Consider the following 14,177-nt stretch of genomic DNA (forward strand, 5'->3'; position numbering starts at 1 on the left):
CTCGTCCCCGCCCACGGCACGAGGTTGCGCGGTTACAGCCCCGGTGCTTCTCGCGAGCGGCTCTGCAGTCCAGGACTCTGGGCATCCTCTGAGTTCGCTTAGTAAATTGAGGCAGGGATCTAAGTGGCCCGGGGCGCTGCTCTAAGGAGGATGCTGACCGCAGTCAGTGATTGCGAGAGCAGGTGCACGCGTCCAGAGAGATATCTTACCGTTGGCACGATAAACTTACATTACTTTAAAAACCAAAAGCAACAAAACCTTAGCATTACTTGAGTCGAAAGCCAAATTAAATCCCCAGGACAATTCAGTTAAATGCCTGAAGGTGGCCCTTAATTTCCCATTTCTACTAACCAAGAAGTGGTTTGCGACCTCCTGAAGCAAACCCAAATATTTTCATTCGCTGATTAAGTTTTACCACCTCTAGCCAGTTTGTAAATCAATTTAACCGCAAAGTTCAGAACCCAAGTGGCACTGTAAATGTGTGTGCATTTGTAACGCACAACCTGCATTCTTTCCCCAGCAACCTACATTCCGTTTGTCTCATTGACCCTACTGCATTTTTCCTTCGCATCATTAAAAAGGATGTAATGTACAGAAAAGCACAGACCTAAACTCCAATGCCAGTCATGCCATCTGCTGATTATAGGACAGTGGGTAAGTGATCTCATATCCCCAGCCTGTTTACACGTCTCTAAAACTGAGAAAAAGCTTCCTTTGCAGGGTTAGAGATACTGTCACTGACTAAGCAAATAGTCACATCCTCACTTACCTGCAGAACAGAGTACATGCATAAAGAGCCCAGAAGTGAGAGATGCGCAGAGTGCCCACAGTGGCAGCAACTAGCTGAGGGGCCTTCAGATTGCAGCTTTCCGGACCACCGTTGTAACAGGTAGAGATGTGCAAGGTTAAGTCTGGCTATTGAATTTTAAAAACCTAAATTATACCTCTTCTCAACCTCTACCTCCTCCAAGGAGCCTTACCTGAGGAGACATCCTTGTCTGGTATTAGTGACATCATTAAATAACATTCCCAATGGAAGTATATGATGACTCCTTATACATGCCCAGAATAGTGATTCACAAAGTTGTGAGACATACACGAAATTATGTGTAATTATCAAATTATCAAATTACTCTTTTGGTAATTTTACTGTTTTAGTAATTTTTTGGTACCTTTTTTACTCTAAAGGGTAAAACTGGCAGGTTTCTCCATTTATATTTCGTTAGAATGAAAAGTCATTACCTGTGTTTTCGTTTTTACTAATATCACATCTATCTGAACATGTCTGTGTGTGTGTGTGTGTGTGTGTGTGTGTGTGTGTGTGTGTGTGACAGAGTCTCGTTCTATTGCCCAGGCTGGAGTGCAGTGGTGCGATCTTAGCTCACTGCAACCTCTGCCTCCCCGGTTCAAGAGATTCTTGTGCCTCAGCCTCCCAAGTAGCAGGGATTACAGGCACCCCGCCCGGCTAATTTTTGTATTTTTAGTAGAGACAGGGTTTCACCGTGTTGACCAGGCTAGTCTTGAACTCCTGACCTCAAGTGATCCACCCACTTCGGCCTCCCAAAGTGCTGGGATCACAGACACGAGCCACCATGCCCAGCCTGAACATGTCTTTTAATACTTTTGCCAACTTTTCATTCAACCCTAAAGCACACAGCAGATGCCTCACGATGCTTCTCAAACAAAATAAGCATATATCCTCAGGAATTATTTATGGAAACCTCTGACTTTCTATGTTCTTTATTGGTGCATAGCATTGAGACACGGTATTCAAATGCTGGTTGACACTGAGGATTTATATGACACATTGCATCCAACTTGCTGTTGGAATATCACATACAATTTTGGAACCATATTGTAACACATATTGAAAATATCCAACAAGCAATCAGAATGGTAAATAAGGGACATTCACCCAAAGACATGTATCCAGGGACAGTATGGCAGAGACTGCTATTTGTCAACCAATATCTGTTTTCCCCTTTTTCCTTGAAAAAGGCCTCCAATGTTTTCCTGGGCACAGGGATCTCCAAAATAAAAGACTGCATTTCCTAACCACTCTGGAGCTAAATGTGGCCATATGACCAAGTTCTGGCCAAAGTAATATAAATGGAAATGTTCTGTGTGACTTCTGGGAAATGTCCTTAAAGGGAAGGAAAATGATCTTCTTTTCCCCTTCCTTTTTATGACAGCAGGATAGCAGATGTAATGCCTAGAGCTTGAGCAGACATCTTGCACCACAATGTGGAAACCATGCACTAGGACAAGGGGACAGCAAAAGAGAAGGGTTCTGGGTCCCTGATGACTCGTGAAACCTCTACCAGCTTTAGAATGACACTTCTGGACCTGTGGAACATAAGAAGCAAAGTCAGTATGCTACTCTTATTTAAAATGTTCTCATTTTCAGCGGAACCTAATCCTAATCACTACAAATGAGTAAAGGAGCTGAGACCGTTTTGCTTGGAGAAGCCTGGGGGTTTAAGACATGGTACCAATCTTGTAAGTCTGAAAAGCAAACACCTACATATGTGAGTACACGTTAGGTGATGTTCTTGAAGGCAAAAGCAAGTTGGAGAGAGATTTTGGCTCAGTATAAGAAAAGCTTTCTGCTGGGTGTGGTGGCTCATGCCTGTAATCCCAGCACTTTGGGAGGCTGAGGCAGAAGGATCACCTGAGGTCAGGAGTTTGAGACCAGCCTGGCCAACATGGTGAAACCACGTCTCTACTAAAAATACAAAACTTGGCCAGGTGTGGTGGCCGACGCCTGTAATCCCAGCTACTTGGGAGGCTGAAGCAGGAGAATCACTTGAACCCAGGAAGCAGAGGTTGCAGTGAGCCGAGATCAATGCCATTGCACTCTAGCCTGAGTGACAAGAGTAAGACTCTGTCTCAAAAAAAAAAAAAAAGAAAGAAAAGGAAAGCCTTTCTAGTAAAGGAATGGGGCATTTCTTTTTTTTTTTTTTTTTTTTTGAGACTGAGTCTGGCTCTGTCGCCCAGGCTGGAGCGCAGTGGCCGGATCTCAGCTCACTGCAAACTCCGCCTCCCAGGTTCACACCATTCTCCTGCCTCAGCCTCCTGAGTAGCTGGGATTACAGGCGCCTGCCACCTCGCCCGGCTAGTTTTTTGTATTTTTTTTTTTTAGTAGAGACGGGGTTTCACCGTGTTAGCCAGCATGGTCTCGATCTCCTGACCTCGTGATCCACCCGTCTCGGCCTCCCAAAGTGCTGGAATTACAGGCTTGAGCCACCGCGCCCGGCCGGAATGGGGCATTTCAAGTAGCCCCTCAGCAACCATTTGTTGAACTCTGCCAGGCACAATTTAGGAGTGACAAACTCAGAGATGGCTAAAACACAGTCCTTAGCTTCAAAAATCTGTCTAGGCCAGGTGTGGTGGCTCATGCCTGTAATTCCAGCACTTTGGGAAGCCAAGACAGGAGGATTACATGAGCTCAGGAGTTTGAAATCAGCCTAGGCAACATAGTGAGACCCCATCTCCACAAAAAAAAAAAAAAAAATCAAGATATTAGCTGGGTGTGGTGGTGTCACCTGTAGTCCCAGGTATTTGAGAGGCTGAGGTGGGAGGGAGGATAGCTTGAGACCAGGAGGTTGTGGCTGCAGTAAGCCATGATTGCACCACTGCACTCCAGCCTGAGTGACAGAGACTCTGTCTCAAAACAACAACAACAACAACAACAAAACAAAACAAAAAACCAAAAACAAAACACACCTCATTCTAGACCAGTGTTGTTCCAAGTAGCTGTGCTAAAGGACTCTTTTTAAAAGTGTCCAACCTGGCCAGGCATGGTGGCTCATCCACTTTGGGAGGCAGAGACAGGAGGACTGCTTGAGGGCAACAGTTCAAGACCAAACTGGCCAACATAGCAAGATCCTGTCTCTATTTTTTTTTTTCAAATTCTAAAAAATGAAAGTAAATACAAATAAAAAATAAGTGTCCAACCCATGAAGAACTGTCATTTTGTAAAATAAAAATGAATTACTAGAGAAATGAAATAAAAAGACATAAAAATACAAGCCCTCAATTTTTATTCTTAGATTCAACAGACATAAAATTATTTTTGAATTGCTATAAAAGTTTCCAATATCATGAGTAATGTCGGTTGGCCTCCTCACCCTTAGGTAACAGCCAGGCGTAGACCAGCACCAGTCACAGACCACACTGTGAGAAAGACCTGTCTAGACAAATGCAGATTGAGAGCCATTCTATAAAACAAATGACCTGTACTCAAAAAATGGCAATGTCATGAAAGACAAAATAAAACTGAGGAGCCATTCCAGATCAAAGGAAATTAAAGAGACCTGACAACAAAATCCAACACACAAATCCTGGATCATGAACAAATTATTATAAAGGACAGTATTGAGACAATTGGTAAAATTTGAATATGGACTATATGTTAGATTAATAGCATTGTAACTGTTAAATTTCCCAAATTGGATAATTATATGATGGTTATGAGAAAAAAAACTTTGTTCATAAGAGATGCTCACTCACATATTTAGGGTAAGGGATCACAATGTTTGCAGCTTAATTCTGAAATGCTTCAAAGAATTGGACAGAAAGAGTGAAAGCGAGGTATACTAGAATTTGTGAAAGGAAAATATTTTGGGCCCCCAAAATCACTAAGGAAAACTCAAGCTGAAAAACTGCTTAGGGCAAACCTGCTTCCTGTTGTTATTCAGTCACTCCTCTGCTCACTGAGATAGATGCATATCTGACTTGCCTCCTTTGGAAAGGTAGAAACTCTAAATCAGAAACTCAAAAGAATGTAACTCTTTGTGTATCACCCGTGACCTGGAAGCTCCCACCGCACTTACAGCCTTCCTGCCTTTGCTTCAAGTTGTCTTGCCTTTCCAGGCCAAACCAATGTACTTCTTACATATATTGATTGATGTCTCGGATCTCCCTAAATGTATAAAACCAAGCTGTGCCCCGACCACCTTGGGCACATGTCGTCAGGACTTTCTGAGGCTGTGTCATGGCCATGTCCTCAACCTTGGCAAAATAAACTTTCTAAATTAACTGAGACCTGTTTCAAATTTTCGGGGTTCACAAATTCATTATACTATTGTTGCAATGATTTTTTTCAAAATAACAAACACATACAAAAATAAATGCAATGTGTGATCCCAGATTGAATCTTAGCCCAGAAAAAATTTATAGTAGAGTAACTGGCAAAATTTGCAGATTAGTTTATAGAATTGTATGAATGTTAATTTCCTGATTGTAATACCTTTACTGTAGTTATATAACATGTTAATATTTAAGGAATCTAGGTGAAGGGCATATGGGAATTCTTTATACTATTTTTGCAAATTTTTTGTAAGGCTAAAATTATTTAAAGTTGGGCAGCTAAAACTCCTAACACCCAGTCCAGGACTTTCCACTGTACCAACATCATGGACTCTGTCAATGTGCTATCTTATTAAATGGTTCTTGAATTTAAATGGAAATATTTATTTATCATACAACACTGGAGGGTAGGGAGTGTGGCTATAAATGCTCTCAATGACATCTAAATGCTTATTAGACTCTACATAACATCAGCCAGGTTTCCTCTCCATTATGGATTCTCTAATGTTGAAAAAGAGTGAGGTGCTTTTCTACATGATTTACCACTGGTTCCCAAACTTGTCTGCATATTAGAATCACCTGGAGATGGGACCCAGGTACCAATATTTTTTATATCTCTTAGGTGATTTCAATATGCAGACAAGCCTGGAAACCACTGTGATTTTCCACTTCAATGCTATCACTGGAAGACTTGAAGCAGGAGGTGGATAACCACTTACTAGCTATGCTGGAGAACGAGTTCCTTCATTGGAAGATAATATCTAAGGCCCTTACTCAGGCTCTATGACTGTCTAATGTTGGTGTTTTACAAATAATCCATTCTATTAACATTGTCAAATCTTCTTCCCCCGAAAATTACAACAAATATTACATATTTTTCTAATTTTACTTTTAATATAATTACAAATAAACCTATACAAACAATGACTAGAACAATATTTTCCAAAAAATATTGCACTGGAAGAATTTTTACAACATATATTTATAAAATGAATTCAAATGTAACGAAAATGGTATAAAGTCCTGTTTTTCTGATTCTATCAAAGTCCAATTATTTATTTATAGTTTTAAAAATAGGCCAAATATCTAAATAAGAAAAAATAAATCTAAGTAATCTTCAAGCTAGCAAAACGTTTTCCAAAATTTAAAAATAACAACGTTTTTAGCCCCATATTTATAAAAAGTTACTTTTTTTTGAGACGGAGTCTCGCTCTGCCACCCAGGCTATAGTACAGTGGCACAGTATTGGCTCACCGCAACCTCTGCCTCCCGGCCTCAAGCGATTCTCCTGCCTCAGCCTCCTGAGTAGCTGGGATTACAGATGCCCACCACCATGCCCAGCTAATTTTTGTATTTTTAGTAGAGATGGGGTTTCACCATCTTGGCCAGGCTGGTCTTGAACTCCTGACCTCGTGATCCATCCATCTTGGCCTCCCAAAGTGCTGGGATTACAGGCGTGAGCCATCACGCCCAGCAGAAAAGGTTACATTTTTTTTTTTTTTTTTTTTTGAGACGGAGTCTTGCTCTGCCACCCAGGCTGGAGTGCAGTGGCCGGATCTCAGCTCACTGCAAGCTCCGCCTCCCGGGTTTATGCCATTCTCCTGCCTCAGCCTCCCGAGTGGCTGGGACTAGAGGCGCCCGCCTCGTCGCCCGGCTAGTTTTTTGTATTTTTAAGTAGAGACAGGGTTTCACCGTATTAGCCAGGATGGTCTCGATCTCCTGACCTCGTGATCCGCCCGTCTCGGCCTCCCAAAGTGCTGGGATTACAGGCTTGAGCCACCGCGCCCGGCCAAAAGGTTACATTTTTAATTCAACATTTAAATTGAAAATTTTTCAATATTCTCCCAATAATTAGTAATAACAAAACTCTTTAAAATCCTGACTTTAAAATAGGATATGTAAACCATCATTGTTAAATGGCTTTAAGACATAATTAATACTGGTAAAATGTGGATTATGCAGCACTGGTTTTCTTCATTAAAAAAAAAAAAAACAATAATGGATAGGGTTTTTTTTTTTTTTTCATGTTTTAGTTCCAGAGGACAATTTTTTTTTCAGAAGATACTGAATGGTCTTCCATCCAGAACTATTTTAGTCACAAGCTTACACACATTTTCCATCCAAAAAGATCTTTCTATTAAAAGCTATACAAATTGGTACACAGACAGCATTTACTACACAGATACTATTTCTAAAGCTGCAAGTTTCTAATTTTCATGTGTGCTAATAGATACCAGACTAACAGCTTCAGGAAAGATTAACCCCCCTTTCACTGTCACTGAAAGGGGGCTCTGTCTTCTACCTTCAGCCTCCAGAGCTCTTCCATTCTTAGGTCCTGGAACTGGATACAGGGGCTCGGATAGAATTATCAGGAAGTCACCAGAGCCATAGCAGAAGAATGAAACAGTCACTCTAGGCATTAACTGACTTCAAATTGCTGTCCTTACAAAAATACTTAGCCTCTGTTTTATCATTTATATAAATCTTTTAGAAGATACCTCTGTTTTAATATAGTCTCCTAGTCTTAATTAGTAATACAAAAGGCTCCCTTAGAGAAAAGATGAATAGCTTAGGATTGTGAGGGAAGAGACAAATTTGTTTGCAAGGCCTGATAATAGAGTCCCATAAAGCCAGTGGCTATGAAACTTTGAGACTAAAAATGGTGCTAGGACCTCTTACATGCCTCAAAAGCTTTCTCCAGTGATTAAGAAGGTGCATTAGAAATACAATAGTGGGAAAATCAATACAAAAGTGGGAAAATGGGGGAGTGCATATAGAAAGGAAAGAACTTGATTAAAACTCAGGTCATCCACGCAAAAGTAGTGAAGAAGTAATAAACTAGGCTACTTTTCTCCTAACCAGGGATTGCTGAATTCATGCCCTAGTCTTTCCGTATCAAAGATGTTTCTTCCTGTATTAACTGTAAGATGAATAATGCCTGCTGAGATCTATAAAGTACTAGAGATAGGTTTCTGCTTATCTTTAAAACCATTATTTAAGGAGGATACAAAAAAGTCAAAGAACTGAACAGGGACATTCATCAGAGCATCTGACTGCTATGTATTTGCCCCAGATGCTGGTTCACTCTATCAGAGAGGAGTAAAGAGCCAGGGACCCACCCCATGAGTCAGAAATTCTCCTGTGATACAAGCACTCTCTGCAGTTGAAACCAAACCAGGAATGAGGGCCTGCCTAACTAGCTCTAGAAAAACGGACTTTTCTGCAAAGGTACTTTTTTTCCCCAAAAAAATCAACCTTGGATCTCAGTGAAACATACTACGAACATCAAAGAGAATAAATACACACTCATATCAAAAGAAACAAAAAATGATACAGGATTAGGACTGAGATTTAGTTAGAAAAAAATTAAGATGCAAATTCTAAGATCATATTACTAAATGTCATAGAACAAGAAAGAATCACTACACAAAGTTGATAGGGATTTTAAATGGTCATGTTTGATAGAAATGCTTCAATAAATACCTCCATAAAATTGTTTAAAACATTAAAGGACATAGTAAATACGTTTTAAAAGGGAAATCATCTATACATCACTACTTTAATAAGGAAATATTTAGAAAGTTATCACACCATGAACAGAAAGGGTAAAATTCAAAAGTAAAACAACTCCAAATCACCTTAACAATGGAGGTCAGCATGGAAGCAAACTAGGCCAAGCAACATGGTACAAAACAAATACAACATGGCACAGACTGCACATGTGCCTCATACCCCATGCACAGAAAATCTAAAGCAAGGGCAGGGATTTAATTAAATGACACATACTGTGATATCACTAAAAATGCACATTGAAAATGAACTAAAATTGAACAGAAATAACATGTTAAATGCAATGATTCATGGGAGATAGCAAAGAGAACTAGATGCAATTTTATTTTTTTCTCTCTCACTGTTAAATCACTTGGACTAGTCATAACTTTGAAATCATGTGGAAAATAAATCATTACTCATTTAAAAATTCCACTAGCCAGGCACGGTGGCTCACACCTGTAATCCCAGCACTTTGGGAGGCCGAAGCAGATGGATCACCTGAGGTCAGGAGTTTGAGACCAGCCTGGCCAACATGGTGAAACCACGTCTCTACTAAAAATACAAAACTTGGCCAGGTGTGGTGGCCGATGCCTGTAATCCCAGCTACTCTGGAGACTGAGGCAGGATAATCACTTGAACCCAGGAGGCGGAGACTGCAGTGAGGCAAGATCGCGCCACTGCACTCCAGCCTGGGCAACAGAGTGAGGCTCTGTCTCAAAAATAAAATAAAATAAAAATAAAAATAGGCTAAGCATGGTGGCTCACACCTGTGATCTCAACACTTGGGGAGACCGAGGTGGGTGGATCACCTGAGGTCAGGAGTTCAAGACCAGCCTGGCCACCATGGTGAAACCCTGTCTCTACTAAAAACACAAAAATTAGCCAGGTGTGGTGGCATGCACCCGTAGTCCCAGCTGCTTGGGAGACTGAGACAGGAGAATTGCTTGAACTTGGGAGGCGGAGGTTGCAGTGAGCCGAGATCACGCCACTGCACTGCAGCCTGATCAACAGAGCAAGATTCTGTCTCAAAAAAATAATAATAATAAAATAAAATAAAAATAAAAATTCTATGGAGTAGCCAAAATTATAAGAATTGTAAAATAAATATTGTAACACTTTAATTCTGAGGTATATATTCATAAATCTGGAAAGGCTTGGGAAATATATTTATTACTAATTATAAAATAATAAAAGGAGGTAAGCAAATTTTCCCAGCAAAACTTAAACTATTAACTGCAATTGATTATAAACAATTAGTAAAACAAAATTTGTTGACACAGGCATGCAGAGCTTTGATGGTAACCAGAGGGTGGAGCACAGAGAGAGAAGTGCACTGTCAAGGGCCGGCTGACAATCAAACTGCTACATGGCATTCAGGATCATCAAGAGCATGGCTGACATCAATTAAAATACAAACTAAAAGCTTTGCTGTGAAAATTATATATATCTATAAACATGAAATATAATTTTCTACATAATTCTATGAGCAATATTTGAAAAAATCTAAATTTCTAAAACTAAATCAAAAGTTTGATTGCTTTTGATTTGCTTTTGTCTCATTAAACAGGTTGGCAGTACTAGAAACAATACATGCACATTTTTCAATTTAGTGTCTTCACCACTTGCTGATGCTGCTTTCCCTGGCTCAGTTCTTAGACTTTTAAATAAATGATTACTAATTCATACCTAATAACTCATTTTTTAAATAAATTAAAAAGTGGGTAGAAAAAGATTAGAATTCTACTAATGGTATTAATGTCTTTTTAAAAATCAAGGAAAAGGCCGGGCACAGTGGCTCATGCCTGTAATCCCAGCACTTTGGGAGGCTGAAGTCGGCAGATCACCTGGGGTCAAGAGTTTGAGACCAGATTAGCCAACATGGTGAAACCCCATCTCTACTAAAAATACAAAAAATTAGCCGGGTGTGGTGGCAGGCACCTGTAATCTCAGCTACTTGGGAGGCTGAGGCAGGAGAATTGCTTGAAACTTGGGAGGTGGAGGTTGCAGTGAGCCATTGCACTCTAGCCTGGGCAACAAGAGTGAAACTCTGTGTCAAAAATAAATAAATAAATAAATAAAAATAAAGGAAAGGTCTGATTTCCTTCAAATCCCATACCTCAAAAGCAGACATTTTGTCACTCATAAGGAATGAAAAAGTAAATATTGTATTTTACTTAACACACCTTAGTATCCCAATTCCAAAAGAAACAAATGAATTTTAAAAGTATTAAGTTGAGGCACCATTGGTTAAGGGTGAAGGTGGACTTCTCTAGCAGGTTCTTCAGGGGATAAAAATCCTGCATGACAACGATGAAGCTCATCATCTAACTCTGGCTCTTTTTCAGCTTCTTCTTGATTGTACTTCACGGCTATAAAACAAAGATGAAAACTTATGCACTAACCAGAACCCGGATTGTCAAAACTTTATTCTAAGTTAACAGATTTTTTTAACCCCTCTCTTAAAAATCAGGAATAATGGCTCATGTTTCTAATCCCAGCAACTTAGGGGGCTGAGGCAGGAGGATTGCTTGAGGCCAGGAATTTGAGGCCAGCCTGGGCAACATAGCAAGACCCCATCTCTACAACAAATTTAAAAATTAGGCGGGCATGGAAGCACACACCTAGAGTCCCAGCTATTCAGGAAGCTGAGACAGGAGGATTGCTTGAGCCCAGAAGTTCGAGACTATAGTGAGTTATGATGGCACCACTGCACTCCAGCCAGGATGACAGAGAGAGACCCCATCTCTAAAAGAAAAAAAAAATCATGTTATCAAAAACATTTTATAATTTTCTTTATATTTTTCCTGAGAAAGATTTGCATTTAATCTTATTGTAATACTATTCTGTTCAACATACATAAAATAATGCTGTTGTAAACAAATCTTGGCATAAAAAACATGTATCTATGTCTTAGAGTATTTTTTTTACTACTACTTCTAAATTGTAGTTGTCTTTAGTAAGAGTTAAATATTCTAGAGACTAATCCTTCAAAATCTAATTTTAATTATATATACAGTTTGAGATTCTCAAATTCAAAATTCTGAAACCCAAAATGCTCCAAAATCCAAAACTTTTTGAGTGCCAGCATGATGCTCAAAGGAAATGCTCAATTTCAGATGTCTAATTTTTAGATTTGGGATGCTCAACCAATAAAAGTATAATGCAGGCTGGGCGTGGTGGCTCATGCCTGTAATCCCAGCACTTTGGGAGGCCAAGACAGGCACATCGCTTAAGGTTAGGAGTTTGAGACCAGCCTGGCCAACATAGTGAAACCCTGACTCTACTAAAAATACAAAAATTAGCTGGGTGTAGTGACTCACCCCTTAATTCCAGCTACAAAAAAAATCTGAAATCCAAAACACTTCAGGTTCCAAGCACTGTGGATAAGGAATGCTCAGCCTCTACTGAAGTATATTTTAAAATGCACATGCTTCATGAAAATTCATATGTGAAACAAAACTTCAAATTACTAATAAATTTCACTAACTCAGCTAAACCAAAGACATTTAATAACTAAAGAAATACGAAGAAGAATGGTATAAACACAAGACCAATACTTTCTAACAGAACTGAAAAGAATACTGTTTGCAACTGTCTTAGAAATAATAGGCCGGGCGCGGTGGCTCATGCCTGTAATCCCAGCACTTTGGGAGGTCGAGGTGGGTGGATCACGAGGTCAGGAGTTCAAGGCCAGCCTGACCAATATGGTGAAACCCCGTCTCTACTAAAAATACAAAAAGCAGCCGGGCGCAGTGGCAAGTGCCTGTAATCCCAGCTACTCGGGAGGCTGAGGCCGGAGAATTGCTTGAACCCGGGCGGCACAGGTGGCAGTGAGCCGAGATCACGCCACTGCACTCTAGCCTAGGTGACAAGAGTGAGACTCTGTCTCAAAAAATAATAATAATAATATTCATTCATAAATGCCCAGTACTCAAAAAAATTATAATTCCTTAATCTATAATTTTAGGCTTAGTAATTCTTTTCTGAATAATATAAATTACATTAGTTTGCTGGAAACTGTGAAATATTTCTACATTAATATCCATCATTTACTTGAGCCAAAAAAGCATTTCAAGAAATTACTCTATTTCTTCCTATTAATTCCTGATTTAACCAGTTTACCAACTGTGGTTAAACGTTTACCCAAAAGAATGTCTTATCAGTTTCATGTCACAGATAGTAGTCATCAACAAAAGGATATGCCAAACCATTTTTCAATATTGCTTACAATTTAAGCAATATAGATAGAGATTCTATTGCTTATAATTTAAGCAATAGAGATTCTAATCCATTTCTTTAAAAAACATAGCAAGCACTATTACTACATTGAGTGGTTTTTGTAGGTTTTGTAAAGCTGTATATAAGAATAACTTTCCTAAACTGCTATTTAATTTTGGGATCCATTATTTAAGTATGTTTGGAGGAATATGCAATGATTATCTAAAAATCTATAAAATAAGGACTAAGAGTTTAAAAATTATTATGTGAAACAATGTAAACTTGTGAGGTGCTAGGGCAGCCTTTTCTTTTTTTTCCTGAGATAGAGTCTTGCTCTGTGGCCCAGGCTGGAGTGCAGTGGCGTGATCTCAGATCACTGCAACCTCCACCTCGCAGGCTCAAGCAATTCTCCTGCCTCAGCCTCTTGAGTAGCTGGGACTATAGGTGTTTGCCACCACACCCAGCTAATTTTTCTATTTTTAGTAGAGATGGGGTTTCACCATGTTGGCCAGGCTGGTCTTGAACTCCTAGCCTCAGGTGATCCACCCACCTTGGCTTCCCAAAGTGCTGGGATTACAGGTGTGAGCCACCATGCCCAGCCTAGGGTAGCTTTTAACATGCATTCCTATCACACAGAGGTAGGAAAGTTGAACATTATATTTCCCAACCTCCCTTGCAGCTAGGGTTTCAGATATGATTGGTCCAGTCCACCAGATTCACTCACTTGAGACTTTTACTTAGAACCAAGTAACATGGGGACAGAGGCAAGAAGACATGTATCTATTTTTGCTGGCATAAAGAATGGCAGAGGTGGTGTGGCTCTGGAACTGGCAACTGTTCACAGCTTCCTAGTCCAGCAGGCAGCTTCCTAATCCAGCAGGCAGCTTCTTGATTGTTCTAAAAGCGGCAGCTCCTTCAGCAGCCTAGTCTTGTGACATAATTCCTAGAAGCTCAGCCTAGGTCTGTTTCCTCAGTCCTCCCATCGATTCTGTGACCTATCTATACTGATTCACCCATTCCTTCTGTTTAATACCTAAAGAAGATTTCATTGCCTACAGCCAAGAATCTTGACCTATACAGAATTTGGCAGCTAGAAGTAAGGTGCAGCAAGTCAAAGGCCCTAAATCTGGGGTTGGCTTAGTTGAGGAGGTAGGGCTTTGGGCAGTGAGACTTTTGCCAACAGAGGTCAAGGTGAGGTTGAGACTTCCTGCCACAGAGACAAAGGTGGTAGAACTTCAGAGTGCTAGCATGTGTTGGCTGCTTCTTGCCTCTTTTCAGCAAAGCTCTAAAGAGATATGTGACTTGGACTAAGGTTA

General features: G+C 40.0%; 1 long non-coding RNA gene across 1 annotated transcript; it reads right to left on the bottom strand.

Annotated features, from left to right (window-relative positions):
• Nucleotides 1–1,707: 1,707 nt before the first annotated feature.
• On the bottom strand, nucleotides 1,708–12,348 carry LOC117081758. The gene is made up of 3 exons (XR_004436268.1): nucleotides 11,265–12,348; nucleotides 10,827–11,012; nucleotides 1,708–2,346 (listed from the first exon to the last, which is right to left on the bottom strand). It is a non-coding gene; the product is annotated as an uncharacterized LOC117081758 (long non-coding RNA).
• Nucleotides 12,349–14,177: the final 1,829 nt, after the last annotated feature.

The sequence above is a fragment of the Trachypithecus francoisi genome, unplaced genomic scaffold, assembly GCF_009764315.1.
Source record: "Trachypithecus francoisi isolate TF-2019V2 unplaced genomic scaffold, Tfra_2.0 Lachesis_group8, whole genome shotgun sequence".
Taxonomy (NCBI): Eukaryota; Metazoa; Chordata; class Mammalia; order Primates; family Cercopithecidae; genus Trachypithecus; species Trachypithecus francoisi.